At 30.8% G+C, this 13853-nt stretch overlaps 4 non-coding genes across 4 annotated transcripts; all 4 read left to right on the top strand.

The window, feature by feature from the left end:
* The first annotated feature begins 2624 nt into the window (after window positions 1-2624).
* Window positions 2625-2697, top strand: TRNAR-UCG (transfer RNA arginine (anticodon UCG)). Its single transcript has one exon. It is a non-coding gene; the product is annotated as a tRNA-Arg (tRNA).
* Window positions 2698-4542: 1845 nt separating this feature from the next.
* On the top strand, window positions 4543-4615 carry TRNAR-UCG (transfer RNA arginine (anticodon UCG)). Its single transcript has one exon. It is a non-coding gene; the product is annotated as a tRNA-Arg (tRNA).
* Window positions 4616-7408: 2793 nt separating this feature from the next.
* Window positions 7409-7481, top strand: TRNAR-UCG (transfer RNA arginine (anticodon UCG)). Its single transcript has one exon. It is a non-coding gene; the product is annotated as a tRNA-Arg (tRNA).
* A 1835-nt stretch (window positions 7482-9316) lies between these two features.
* On the top strand, window positions 9317-9389 carry TRNAR-UCG (transfer RNA arginine (anticodon UCG)). The gene has a single exon. It is a non-coding gene; the product is annotated as a tRNA-Arg (tRNA).
* Window positions 9390-13853: the final 4464 nt, after the last annotated feature.

The raw sequence follows: 13853 nt of genomic DNA on the forward strand, positions 1-13853 counted from the left end.
GTGCATAGTAAAAGGTATCCTTTTGGAAAAGGTAAGTATTTACCTGTTAACTTGTTCAATTTTGGTAATCTGTGTTGGAAAAAAATCTTTGACCAAATTGATACAATAAAGGATATTTGCATATCTGCATATAAAAATTATATCTCACATGTTTAAAATGAATCATTGAAATCCGAACATCCATAGTCCAATGAGAAATTGCTATAAAGCCTACATCCCTAATATTTTCATAAAACTTAAAAAACCTTTAGGAAAATGTCAGTGTTTACCTGTTAACTTGTTTGATTTTGGTAATCTGTGTTGCAAAGCAGTTCTTTGACCAAATTGATACTATAATGGTTATTTGCATATCTGCATATAAAAAATACATCTCACATGTTTAGAAGGAATCAGTGAAATCAGAACACCCATAGTTCAATGAGAAATTGCTCTAATGCCTACATCCCTAATCTTTTTATAAAACTTTATAGCATGCCTATAGAAAAGTTAAGTTATTTCTCAGCTAAGTTAAGGATTTTACAAAATCTAGGCTATGTGAAAGGTATACTTTGTAATGTTCACTCAACATAAATCACTAAAATATGTTGGATTTCATTTTGTAATTCATATGCAAGTTTTTCCAAAACATACCTCTAGAAAATGCTTCTAAATTTTGAATGTTATACTTGAGGTTACTATTACCACAACTTCCACAGGTTTGACAATTTCGACATAGATGACAGCGTGGCATAATGGATGAGGCGTCTGACTTCTGATCAGAAGATTGAGGGTTCGTGTCCCTTCATGGTCAAGTCATTCTTTTTGTCACTATTTGAAATCTTCAAACTCTGCATGAATTCAATGGATGACAATGTTGTAAAGAATGCACATTTCTAAATGTAATTCCCATAGGAAAATAAATACAACATAAACAATGATGTGCATGATGTACACATAGTTATAGGTTTTTTAGGTTTTTGGTGCATAGTAAAAGGTATCCTTTTGGAAAATGTAAGTATTTACCTCTTAACTTGTTCAATTTTGGTAATCTGTGTTGGAAAAAAATCTTTGACCAAATTGATACAATAAAGGATATTTGCATATCTGCATATAAAAATTATATCTCACATGTTTAAAATGAATCATTGAAATCCGAACATCCATAGTCCAATGAGAAATTGCTATAAAGCCTACATCCCTAATATTTTCATAAAACTTAAAAACCTTTAGGAAAATGTCAGTGTTTACCTGTTAACTTGTTTGATTTTGGTAATCTGTGTTGCAAAGCAATTCTTTGACCAAATTGATACTATAATGGTTATTTGCATATCTGCATATAAAAAATACATCTCACATGTTTAGAAGGAATCAGTGAAATCAGAACAGCCATAGCTCAATGAGAAATTGCTCTAATGCCTACATCCCTAATCTTTTTATTAAACTTTATAGCATGCCTATAGAAAAGTTAAGTTATTTCTCAGCTAAGTTAAGGATTTTACAAAATCTAGGCTATGTGAAAGGTATACTTTGTAATGTTCACTCAACATAAATCACTAAAATATGTTGGATTTTATTTTGTAATTCATATGCAAGTTTTTCCAAAACATACCTCTAGAAAAAGCTTCTAAATTTTGAATGTTATACTTGAGGTTACTATTACCACACCTTCCACAGGTTCGACAATTTCGACATAGATGACAGCGTGGCATAATGGATGAGGCGTCTGACTTCTGATCAGAAGATTGAGGGTTTGTGTCCCTTTGTGGTCAAGTCATTCTATTTGAAATCTTCAAACTCTGCATGAATTCAATGGATGACAATGTTGTAAAGAATGTACATTTCTAAATGTAATTCCCATAGGAAAATAAATACAACATAAACAATGATGTGCATGATGTATACATAGTTATAGGTTTTTTAGGTTTTTGGTGCATAGTAAAAGGTATCCTTTTGGAAAATGTAAGTATTTACCTCTTAACTTGTTCAATTTTGGTAATCTGTGTTGGAAAAAAATCTTTGACCAAATTGATACAATAAAGGATATTTGCATATCTGCATATAAAAATTATATCTCACATGTTTAAAATGAAGCATTGAAATCCGAACATCCATAGTCCAATGAGAAATTGCTATAAAGCCTACATCCCTAATATTTTCATAAAACTTAAAAAACCTTTAGGAAAATGTCAGTGTTTACCTGTTAACTTGTTTGATATTGGTAATCTGTGTTGCAATGCAATTCTTTGACCAAATTGATACTATAATGGTTATTTGCATATCTGCATATAAAAAATACATCTCACATGTTTAGAAGGAATCAGTGAAATCAGAACAGCCATAGCTCAATGAAAAATTGCTCTAATGCCTACATCCCTAATCTTTTTATAAAACTTTATAGCATGCCTATAGAAAAGTTAAGTTATTTCTCAGCTAAGTTAAGGATTTTACAAAATCTAGGCTATGTGAAAGGTATACTTTGTAATGTTCACTCAACATAAATCACTAAAATATGTTGGATTTCATTTTGTAATTCATATGCAAGTTTTTCCAAAACATATATCTAGAAAAAACTTCTAAATTTTGAATGTTATACTTGAGGTTACTATTACCACACCTTCCACAGGATCGACAACTTCTATAAAGATGACCGCGTGGCCTAATGGATAAGCCATCTGACTTCGGATCAGAAGATTGAGGGTTCGAGTCCCTTCGTGGTCGAGTCTTTTATTTTGTCACAATTTGAAATCTTCAAACTCTGCATGAATTCAATGGATGACAATGTTGTAAAGAATGTACATTTCTAAATGTAATTCCCATAGGAAAATAAATACAACATAAACAATGATGTGCATGATGTACACATAGTTATAGTTTTTTTAGGTTTTTGGTGTATAGTAAAAGGTATCCTTTTGGAAAAGGTAAGTATTTACCTGTTAACTTGTTCAATTTTGGTAATCTGTGTTGGAAAAAAATCTTTGACCAAATTGATACAATAAAGGATATTTGCATATCTGCATATAAAAATTATATCTCACATGTTTAAAATGAATCATTGAAATCCGAACATCCATAGTCCAATGAGAAATTGCTATAAAGCCTACATCCCTAATATTTTCATAAAACTTAAAAAACCTTTAGGAAAATGTCAGTGTTTACCTGTTAACTTGTTTGATTTTGGTAATATGTGTTGCAAAGCAGTTCTTTGACCAAATTGATACTATAATGGTTATTTGCATATCTGCATATAAAAAATACATCTCACATGTTTAGAAGGAATCAGTGAAATCAGAACACCCATAGTTCAATGAGAAATTGCTCTAATGCCTACATCCCTAATCTTTTTATAAAACTTTATAGCATGCCTATAGAAAAGTTAAGTTATTTCTCAGCTAAGTTAAGCATTTTACAAAATCTAGGCTATGTGAAAGGTATACTTTGTAATGTTCACTCAACATAAATCACTAAAATATGTTGGATTTCATTTTGTAATTCATATGCAAGATTTTCCAAAACATACCTCTAGAAAATGCTTCTAAATTTTGAATGTTATACTTGAGGTTACTATTACCACAACTTCCACAGGTTTGACAATTTCGACATAGATGACAGCGTGGCATAATGGATGAGGCGTCTGACTTCTGATCAGAAGATTGAGGGTTCGTGTCCCTTCATGGTCAAGTCATTCTTTTTGTCACTATTTGAAATCTTCAAACTCTGCATGAATTCAATGGATGACAATGTTGTAAAGAATGCACATTTCTAAATGTAATTCCCATAGGAAAATAAATACAACATAAACAATGATGTGCATGATGTACACATAGTTATAGGTTTTTTAGGTTTTTGGTGCATAGTAAAAGGTATCCTTTTGGAAAATGTAAGTATTTACCTGTTAACTTGTTCAATTTTGGTAATCTGTGTTGGAAAAAAATCTTTGACCAAATTGATACAATAAAGGATATTTGCATATCTGCATATAAAAATTATATCTCACATGTTTAAAATGAATCATTGAAATCCGAACATCCATAGTCCAATGAGAAATTGCTATAAAGCCTACATCCCTAATATTTTCATAAAACTTAAAAAACCTTTAGGAAAATGTCCGTGTTTACCTGTTAACTTGTTTGATTTTTGTAATCTGTGTTGCAAAGCAATTCTTTGACCAAATTGATACTATAATGGTTATTTGCATATCTGCATATAAAAAATACATCTCACATGTTTAGAAGGAATCAGTGAAATCAGAACAGCCATAGCTCAATGAGAAATTGCTCTAATGCCTACATCCCTAATCTTTTTATAAAACTTTATAGCATGCCTATAGAAAAGTTAAGTTATTTCTCAGCTAAGTTAAGGATTTTACAAAATCTAGGCTATGTGAAAGGTATACTTTGTAATGTTCACTCAACATAAATCACTAAAATAGGTTGGATTTCATTTTGTAATTCATATGCAAGTTTTTCCAAAACATATATCTAGAAAAAACTTCTAAATTTTGAATGTTATACTTGAGGTTACTATTACCACACCTTCCACAGGTTCGACAACTTCTATAAAGAAGACCGTGTGGCCTAATGGATAAGCCATCTGACTTCGGATCAGAAGATTGAGGGTTCGAGTCCCTTCGTGGTCGAGTCTTTCATTTTGTCACAATTTGAAATCTTCAAACTCTGCATGAATTCAATGGATGACAATGTTGTAAAGAATGTACATTTCTAAATGTAATTCCCATAGGAAAATAAATACAACATAAACAATGATGTGCATGATGTACACATAGTTATAGTTTTTTTAGGTTTTTGGTGCATAGTAAAAGGTATCCTTTTGGAAAAGGTAAGTATTTACCTGTTAACTTGTTCAATTTTGGTAATCTGTGTTGGAAAAAAATCTTTGACCAAATTGATACAATAAAGGATATTTGCATATCTGCATATAAAAATTATATCTCACATGTTTAAAATGAATCATTGAAATCCGAACATCCATAGTCCAATGAGAAATTGCTATAAAGCCTACATCCCTAATATTTTCATAAAACTTAAAAAACCTTTAGGAAAATGTCAGTGTTTACCTGTTAACTTGTTTGATTTTGGTAATCTGTGTTGCAAAGCAGTTCTTTGACCAAATTGATACTATAATGGTTATTTGCATATCTGCATATAAAAAATACATCTCACATGTTTAGAAGGAATCAGTGAAATCAGAACACCCATAGTTCAATGAGAAATTGCTCTAATGCCTACATCCCTAATCTTTTTATAAAACTTTATAGCATGCCTATAGAAAAGTTAAGTTATTTCTCAGCTAAGTTAAGGATTTTACAAAATCTAGGCTATGTGAAAGGTATACTTTGTAATGTTCACTCAACATAAATCACTAAAATATGTTGGATTTCATTTTGTAATTCATATGCAAGTTTTTCCAAAACATACCTCTAGAAAATGCTTCTAAATTTTGAATGTTATACTTGAGGTTACTATTACCACAACTTCCACAGGTTTGACAATTTCGACATAGATGACAGCGTGGCATAATGGATGAGGCGTCTGACTTCTGATCAGAAGATTGAGGGTTCGTGTCTATCATGGTCAAGTCATTCTTTTTGTCACTATTTGAAATCTTCAAACTCTGCATGAATTCAATGGATGACAATGTTGTAAAGAATGCACATTTCTAAATGTAATTCCCATAGGAAAATAAATACAACATAAACAATGATGTGCATGATGTACACATAGTTATAGGTTTTTTAGGTTTTTGGTGCATAGTAAAAGGTATCCTTTTGGAAAATGTAAGTATTTACCTCTTAACTTGTTCAATTTTGGTAATCTGTGTTGGAAAAAAATCTTTGACCAAATTGATACAATAAAGGATATTTGCATATCTGCATATAAAAATTATATCTCACATGTTTAAAATGAATCATTGAAATCCGAACATCCATAGTCCAATGAGAAATTGCTATAAAGCCTACATCCCTAATATTTTCATAAAACTTAAAAAACCTTTAGGAAAATGTCAGTGTTTACCTGTTAACTTGTTTGATTTTGGTAATCTGTGTTGCAAAGCAATTCTTTGACCAAATTGATACTATAATGGTTATTTGCATATCTGCATAAAAAAAATACATCTCACATGTTTAGAAGGAATCAGTGAAATCAGAACAGCCATAGCTCAATGAGAAATTGCTCTAATGCCTACATCCCTAATCTTTTTATTAAACTTTATAGCATGCCTATAGAAAAGTTAAGTTATTTCTCAGCTAAGTTAAGGATTTTACAAAATCTAGGCTATGTGAAAGGTATACTTTGTAATGTTCACTCAACATAAATCACTAAAATAGGTTGGATTTTATTTTGTAATTCATATGCAAGTTTTTCCAAAACATACCTCTAGAAAAAGCTTCTAAATTTTGAATGTTATACTTGAGGTTACTATTACCACACCTTCCACAGGTCCGACAATTTCGACATAGATGACAGCGTGGCATAATGGATGAGGCGTCTGACTTCTGATCAGAAGATTGAGGGTTTGTGTCCCTTCGTGGTCAAGTCATTCTATTTGAAATCTTCAAACTCTGCATGAATTCAATGGATGACAATGTTGTAAAGAATGTACATTTCTAAATGTAATTCCCATAGGAAAATAAATACAACATAAACAATGATGTGCATGATGTATACATAGTTATAGGTTTTTTAGGTTTTTGGTGCATAGTAAAAGGTATCCTTTTGGAAAATGTAAGTATTTACCTCTTAACTTGTTCAATTTTGGTAATCTGTGTTGGAAAAAAATCTTTGACCAAATTGATACAATAAAGGATATTTGCATATCTGCATATAAAAATTATATCTCACATGTTTAAAATGAATCATTGAAATCCGAACATCCATAGTCCAATGAGAAATTGCTATAAAGCCTACATCCCTAATATTTTCATAAAACTTAAAAAACCTTTAGGAAAATGTCAGTGTTTACCTGTTAACTTGTTTGATATTGGTAATCTGTGTTGCAATGCAATTCTTTGACCAAATTGATACTATAATGGTTATTTGCATATCTGCATATAAAAAATACATCTCACATGTTTAGAAGGAATCAGTGAAATCAGAACAGCCATAGCTCAATGAAAAATTGCTCTAATGCCTACATCCCTAATCTTTTTATAAAACTTTATAGCATGCCTATAGAAAAGTTAAGTTATTTCTCAGCTAAGTTAAGGATTTTACAAAATCTAGGCTATGTGAAAGGTATACTTTGTAATGTTCACTCAACATAAATCACTAAAATATGTTGGATTTCATTTTGTAATTCATATGCAAGTTTTTCCAAAACATATATCTAGAAAAAACTTCTAAATTTTGAATGTTATACTTGAGGTTACTATTACCACACCTTCCACAGGATCGACAACTTCTATAAAGATGACCGCGTGGCCTAATGGATAAGCCATCTGACTTCGGATCAGAAGATTGAGGGTTCGAGTCCCTTCGTGGTCGAGTCTTTCATTTTGTCACAATTTGAAATCTTCAAACTCTGCATGAATTCAATGGATGACAATGTTGTAAAGAATGTACATTTCTAAATGTAATTCCCATAGGAAAATAAATACAACATAAACAATGATGTGCATGATGTACACATAGTTATAGTTTTTTTAGGTTTTTGGTGTATAATAAAAGGTATCCTTTTGGAAAAGGTAAGTATTTACCTGTTAACTTGTTCAATTTTGGTAATCTGTGTTGGAAAAAAATCTTTGACCAAATTGATACAATAAAGGATATTTGCATATCTGCATATAAAAATTATATCTCACATGTTTAAAATGAATCATTGAAATCCGAACATCCATAGTCCAATGAGAAATTGCTATAAAGCCTACATCCCTAATATTTTCATAAAACTTAAAAAACCTTTAGGAAAATGTCAGTGTTTACCTGTTAACTTGTTTGATTTTGGTAATCTGTGTTGCAAAGCAGTTCTTTGACCAAATTGATACTATAATGGTTATTTGCATATCTGCATATAAAAAATACATCTCACATGTTTAGAAGGAATCAGTGAAATCAGAACACCCATAGTTCAATGAGAAATTGCTCTAATGCCTACATCCCTAATCTTTTTATAAAACTTTATAGCATGCCTATAGAAAAGTTAAGTTATTTCTCAGCTAAGTTAAGGATTTTACAAAATCTAGGCTATGTGAAAGGTATACTTTGTAATGTTCACTCAACATAAATCACTAAAATAGGTTGGATTTTATTTTGTAATTCATATGCAAGTTTTTCCAAAACATACCTCTAGAAAAAGCTTCTAAATTTTGAATGTTATACTTGAGGTTACTATTACCACACCTTCCACAGGTTCGACAATTTCGACATAGATGACAGCGTGGCATAATGGATGAGGCGTCTGACTTCTGATCAGAAGATTGAGGGTTTGTGTCCCTTCGTGGTCAAGTCATTCTATTTGAAATCTTCAAACTCTGCATGAATTCAATGGATGACAATGTTGTAAAAAATGTACATTTCTAAATGTAATTCCCATAGGAAAATAAATACAACATAAACAATGATGTGCATGATGTATACATAGTTATAGGTTTTTTAGGTTTTTGGTGCATAGTAAAAGGTATCCTTTTGGAAAATGTAAGTATTTACCTCTTAACTTGTTCAATTTTGGTAATCTGTGTTGGAAAAAAATCTTTGACCAAATTGATACAATAAAGGATATTTGCATATCTGCATATAAAAATTATATCTCACATGTTTAAAATGAATCATTGAAATCCGAACATCCATAGTCCAATGAGAAATTGCTATAAAGCCTACATCCCTAATATTTTCATAAAACTTAAAAAACCTTTAGGAAAATGTCAGTGTTTACCTGTTAACTTGTTTGATATTGGTAATCTGTGTTGCAATGCAATTCTTTGACCAAATTGATACTATAATGGTTATTTGCATATCTGCATATAAAAAATACATCTCACATGTTTAGAAGGAATCAGTGAAATCAGAACAGCCATAGCTCAATGAAAAATTGCTCTAATGCCTACATCCCTAATCTTTTTATAAAACTTTATAGCATGCCTATAGAAAAGTTAAGTTATTTCTCAGCTAAGTTAAGGATTTTACAAAATCTAGGCTATGTGAAAGGTATACTTTGTAATGTTCACTCAACATAAATCACTAAAATATGTTGGATTTCATTTTGTAATTCATATGCAAGTTTTTCCAAAACATATATCTAGAAAAAACTTCTAAATTTTGAATGTTATACTTGAGGTTACTATTACCACACCTTCCACAGGATCGACAACTTCTATAAAGATGACCGCGTGGCCTAATGGATAAGCCATCTGACTTCGGATCAGAAGATTGAGGGTTCGAGTCCCTTCGTGGTCGAGTCTTTCACTTTGTCACAATTTGAAATCTTCAAACTCTGCATGAATTCAATGGATGACAATGTTGTAAAGAATGCACATTTCTAAATGTAATTCCCATAGGAAAATAAATACAACATAAACAATGATGTGCATGATGTACACATAGTTATAGGTTTTTTAGGTTTTTGGTGCATAGTAAAAGGTATCCTTTTGGAAAATGTAAGTATTTACCTCTTAACTTGTTCAATTTTGGTAATCTGTGTTGGAAAAAAATCTTTGACCAAATTGATACAATAAAGGATATTTGCATATCTGCATATAAAAATTATATCTCACATGTTTAAAATGAATCATTGAAATCCGAACATCCATAGTCCAATGAGAAATTGCTATAAAGCCTACATCCCTAATATTTTCATAAAACTTAAAAAACCTTTAGGAAAATGTCCGTGTTTACCTGTTAACTTGTTTGATTTTTGTAATCTGTGTTGCAAAGCAATTCTTTGACCAAATTGATACTATAATGGTTATTTGCATATCTGCATATAAAAAATACATCTCACATGTTTAGAAGGAATCAGTGAAATCAGAACACCCATAGTTCAATGAGAAATTGCTCTAATGCCTACATCCCTAATCTTTTTATAAAACTTTATAGCATGCCTATAGAAAAGTTAAGTTATTTCTCAGCTAAGTTAAGGATTTTACAAAATCTAGGCTATGTGAAAGGTATACTTTGTAATGTTCACTCAACATAAATCACTAAAATATGTTGGATTTTATTTTGTAATTCATATGCAAGTTTTTCCAAAACATACCTCTAGAAAATGCTTCTAAATTTTGAATGTTATACTTGAGGTTACTATTACCACAACTTCCACAGGTTTGACAATTTCGACATAGATGACAGCGTGGCATAATGGATGAGGCGTCTGACTTCTGATCAGAAGATTGAGGGTTCGTGTCCCTTCATGGTCAAGTCATTCTTTTTGTCACTATTTGAAATCTTCAAACTCTGCATGAATTCAATGGATGACAATGTTGTAATGAATGCACATTTCTAAATGTAATTCCCATAGGAAAATAAATACAACATAAACAATGATGTGCATGATGTAAACATAGTTATAGGATTTTTAGGTTTTTGGTGCATAGTAAAAGGTATCCTTTTGGAAAATTTAAGCATTTACCTCTTAACTTGTTCAATTTTGGTAATCTGTGTTGGAAAAAAATCTTTGACCAAATTGATACAATAAAGGTTATTTGCATATCTGCATATAAAAATTATATCTCACATGTTTAAAATGAATCATTGAAATCCGAACATCCATAGTCTAATGAGAAATTGCTATAAAGCCTACATCCCTAATATTTTCATAAAACTTAAAAAACCTTTAGGAAAATGTCAGTGTTTACCTGTTAACTTGTTTGATTTTGGTAATCTGTGTTGCAAAGCAATTCTTTGACCAAATTGATACTATAATGGTTATTTGCATATCTGCATATAAAAAATACATCTCACATGTTTAGAAGGAATCAGTGAAATCAGAACAGCCATAGCTCAATGAGAAATTGCTCTAATGCCTACATCCCTAATCTTTTTATAAAACTTTATAGCATGCCTATAGAAAAGTTAAGTTATTTCTCAGCTAAGTTAAGGATTTTACAAAATCTAGGCTATGTGAAAGGTATACTTTGTAATGTTCACTCAACATAAATCACTAAAATATGTTGGATTTTATTTTGTAATTCATATGCAAGTTTTTCCAAAACATACCTCTAGAAAAAGCTTCTAAATTTTGAATGTTATACTTGAGGTTACTATTACCACACCTTCCACAGGTTCGACAATTTCGACATAGATGACAGCGTGGCATAATGGATGAGGCGTCTGACTTCTGATCAGAAGATTGAGGGTTCGTGGTCGAGTCTTTCATTTTGTCACAATTTGAAATCTTCAAACTCTGCATGAATTCAATGGATGACAATGTTGTAAAGAATGTACATTTCTAAATGTAATTCCCATAGGAAAATAAATACAACATAAACAATGATGTGCATGATGTACACATAGTTATAGTTTTTTTAGGTTTTTGGTGCATAGTAAAAGGTATCCTTTTGGAAAAGGTAAGTATTTACCTGTTAACTTGTTCAATTTTGGTAATCTGTGTTGGAAAAAAATCTTTGACCAAATTGATACAATAAAGGATATTTGCATATCTGCATATAAAAATTATATCTCACATGTTTAAAATGAATCATTGAAATCCGAACATCCATAGTCCAATGAGAAATTGCTATAAAGCCTACATCCCTAATATTTTCATAAAACTTAAAAAACCTTTAGGAAAATGTCAGTGTTTACCTGTTAACTTGTTTGATTTTGGTAATCTGTGTTGCAAAGCAGTTCTTTGACCAAATTGATACTATAATGGTTATTTGCATATCTGCATATAAAAAATACATCTCACATGTTTAGAAGGAATCAGTGAAATCAGAACACCCATAGTTCAATGAGAAATTGCTCTAATGCCTACATCCCTAATCTTTTTATAAAACTTTATAGCATGCCTATAGAAAAGTTAAGTTATTTCTCAGCTAAGTTAAGGATTTTACAAAATCTAGGCTATGTGAAAGGTATACTTTGTAATGTTCACTCAACATAAATCACTAAAATATGTTGGATTTCATTTTGTAATTCATATGCAAGTTTTTCCAAAACATACCTCTAGAAAATGCTTCTAAATTTTGAATGTTATACTTGAGGTTACTATTACCACAACTTCCACAGGTTTGACAATTTCGACATAGATGACAGCGTGGCATAATGGATGAGGCGTCTGACTTCTGATCAGAAGATTGAGGGTTCGTGTCTATCATGGTCAAGTCATTCTTTTTGTCACTATTTGAAATCTTCAAACTCTGCATGAATTCAATGGATGACAATGTTGTAAAGAATGCACATTTCTAAATGTAATTCCCATAGGAAAATAAATACAACATAAACAATGATGTGCATGATGTACACATAGTTATAGGTTTTTTAGGTTTTTGGTGCATAGTAAAAGGTATCCTTTTGGAAAATGTAAGTATTTACCTCTTAACTTGTTCAATTTTGGTAATCTGTGTTGGAAAAAAATCTTTGACCAAATTGATACAATAAAGGATATTTGCATATCTGCATATAAAAATTATATCTCACATGTTTAAAATGAATCATTGAAATCCGAACATCCATAGTCCAATGAGAAATTGCTATAAAGCCTACATCCCTAATATTTTCATAAAACTTAAAAAACCTTTAGGAAAATGTCAGTGTTTACCTGTTAACTTGTTTGATTTTGGTAATCTGTGTTGCAAAGCAATTCTTTGACCAAATTGATACTATAATGGTTATTTGCATATCTGCATAAAAAAAATACATCTCACATGTTTAGAAGGAATCAGTGAAATCAGAACAGCCATAGCTCAATGAGAAATTGCTCTAATGCCTACATCCCTAATCTTTTTATTAAACTTTATAGCATGCCTATAGAAAAGTTAAGTTATTTCTCAGCTAAGTTAAGGATTTTACAAAATCTAGGCTATGTGAAAGGTATACTTTGTAATGTTCACTCAACATAAATCACTAAAATAGGTTGGATTTTATTTTGTAATTCATATGCAAGTTTTTCCAAAACATACCTCTAGAAAAAGCTTCTAAATTTTGAATGTTATACTTGAGGTTACTATTACCACACCTTCCACAGGTCCGACAATTTCGACATAGATGACAGCGTGGCATAATGGATGAGGCGTCTGACTTCTGATCAGAAGATTGAGGGTTTGTGTCCCTTCGTGGTCAAGTCATTCTATTTGAAATCTTCAAACTCTGCATGAATTCAATGGATGACAATGTTGTAAAGAATGTACATTTCTAAATGTAATTCCCATAGGAAAATAAATACAACATAAACAATGATGTGCATGATGTATACATAGTTATAGGTTTTTTAGGTTTTTGGTGCATAGTAAAAGGTATCCTTTTGGAAAATGTAAGTATTTACCTCTTAACTTGTTCAATTTTGGTAATCTGTGTTGGAAAAAAATCTTTGACCAAATTGATACAATAAAGGATATTTGCATATCTGCATATAAAAATTATATCTCACATGTTTAAAATGAATCATTGAAATCCGAACATCCATAGTCCAATGAGAAATTGCTATAAAGCCTACATCCCTAATATTTTCATAAAACTTAAAAAACCTTTAGGAAAATGTCAGTGTTTACCTGTTAACTTGTTTGATATTGGTAATCTGTGTTGCAATGCAATTCTTTGACCAAATTGATACTATAATGGTTATTTGCATATCTGCATATAAAAAATACATCTCACATGTTTAGAAGGAATCAGTGAAATCAGAACAGCCATAGCTCAATGAAAAATTGCTCTAATGCCTACATCCCTAATCTTTTTATAAAACTTTATAGCATGCCTATA

The sequence above is a fragment of the Taudactylus pleione genome, unplaced genomic scaffold (genome assembly GCF_031769625.1).
Source record: "Taudactylus pleione unplaced genomic scaffold, aTauple2 ptg000612l, whole genome shotgun sequence".
NCBI lineage: Eukaryota > Metazoa > Chordata > Amphibia > Anura > Myobatrachidae > Taudactylus > Taudactylus pleione.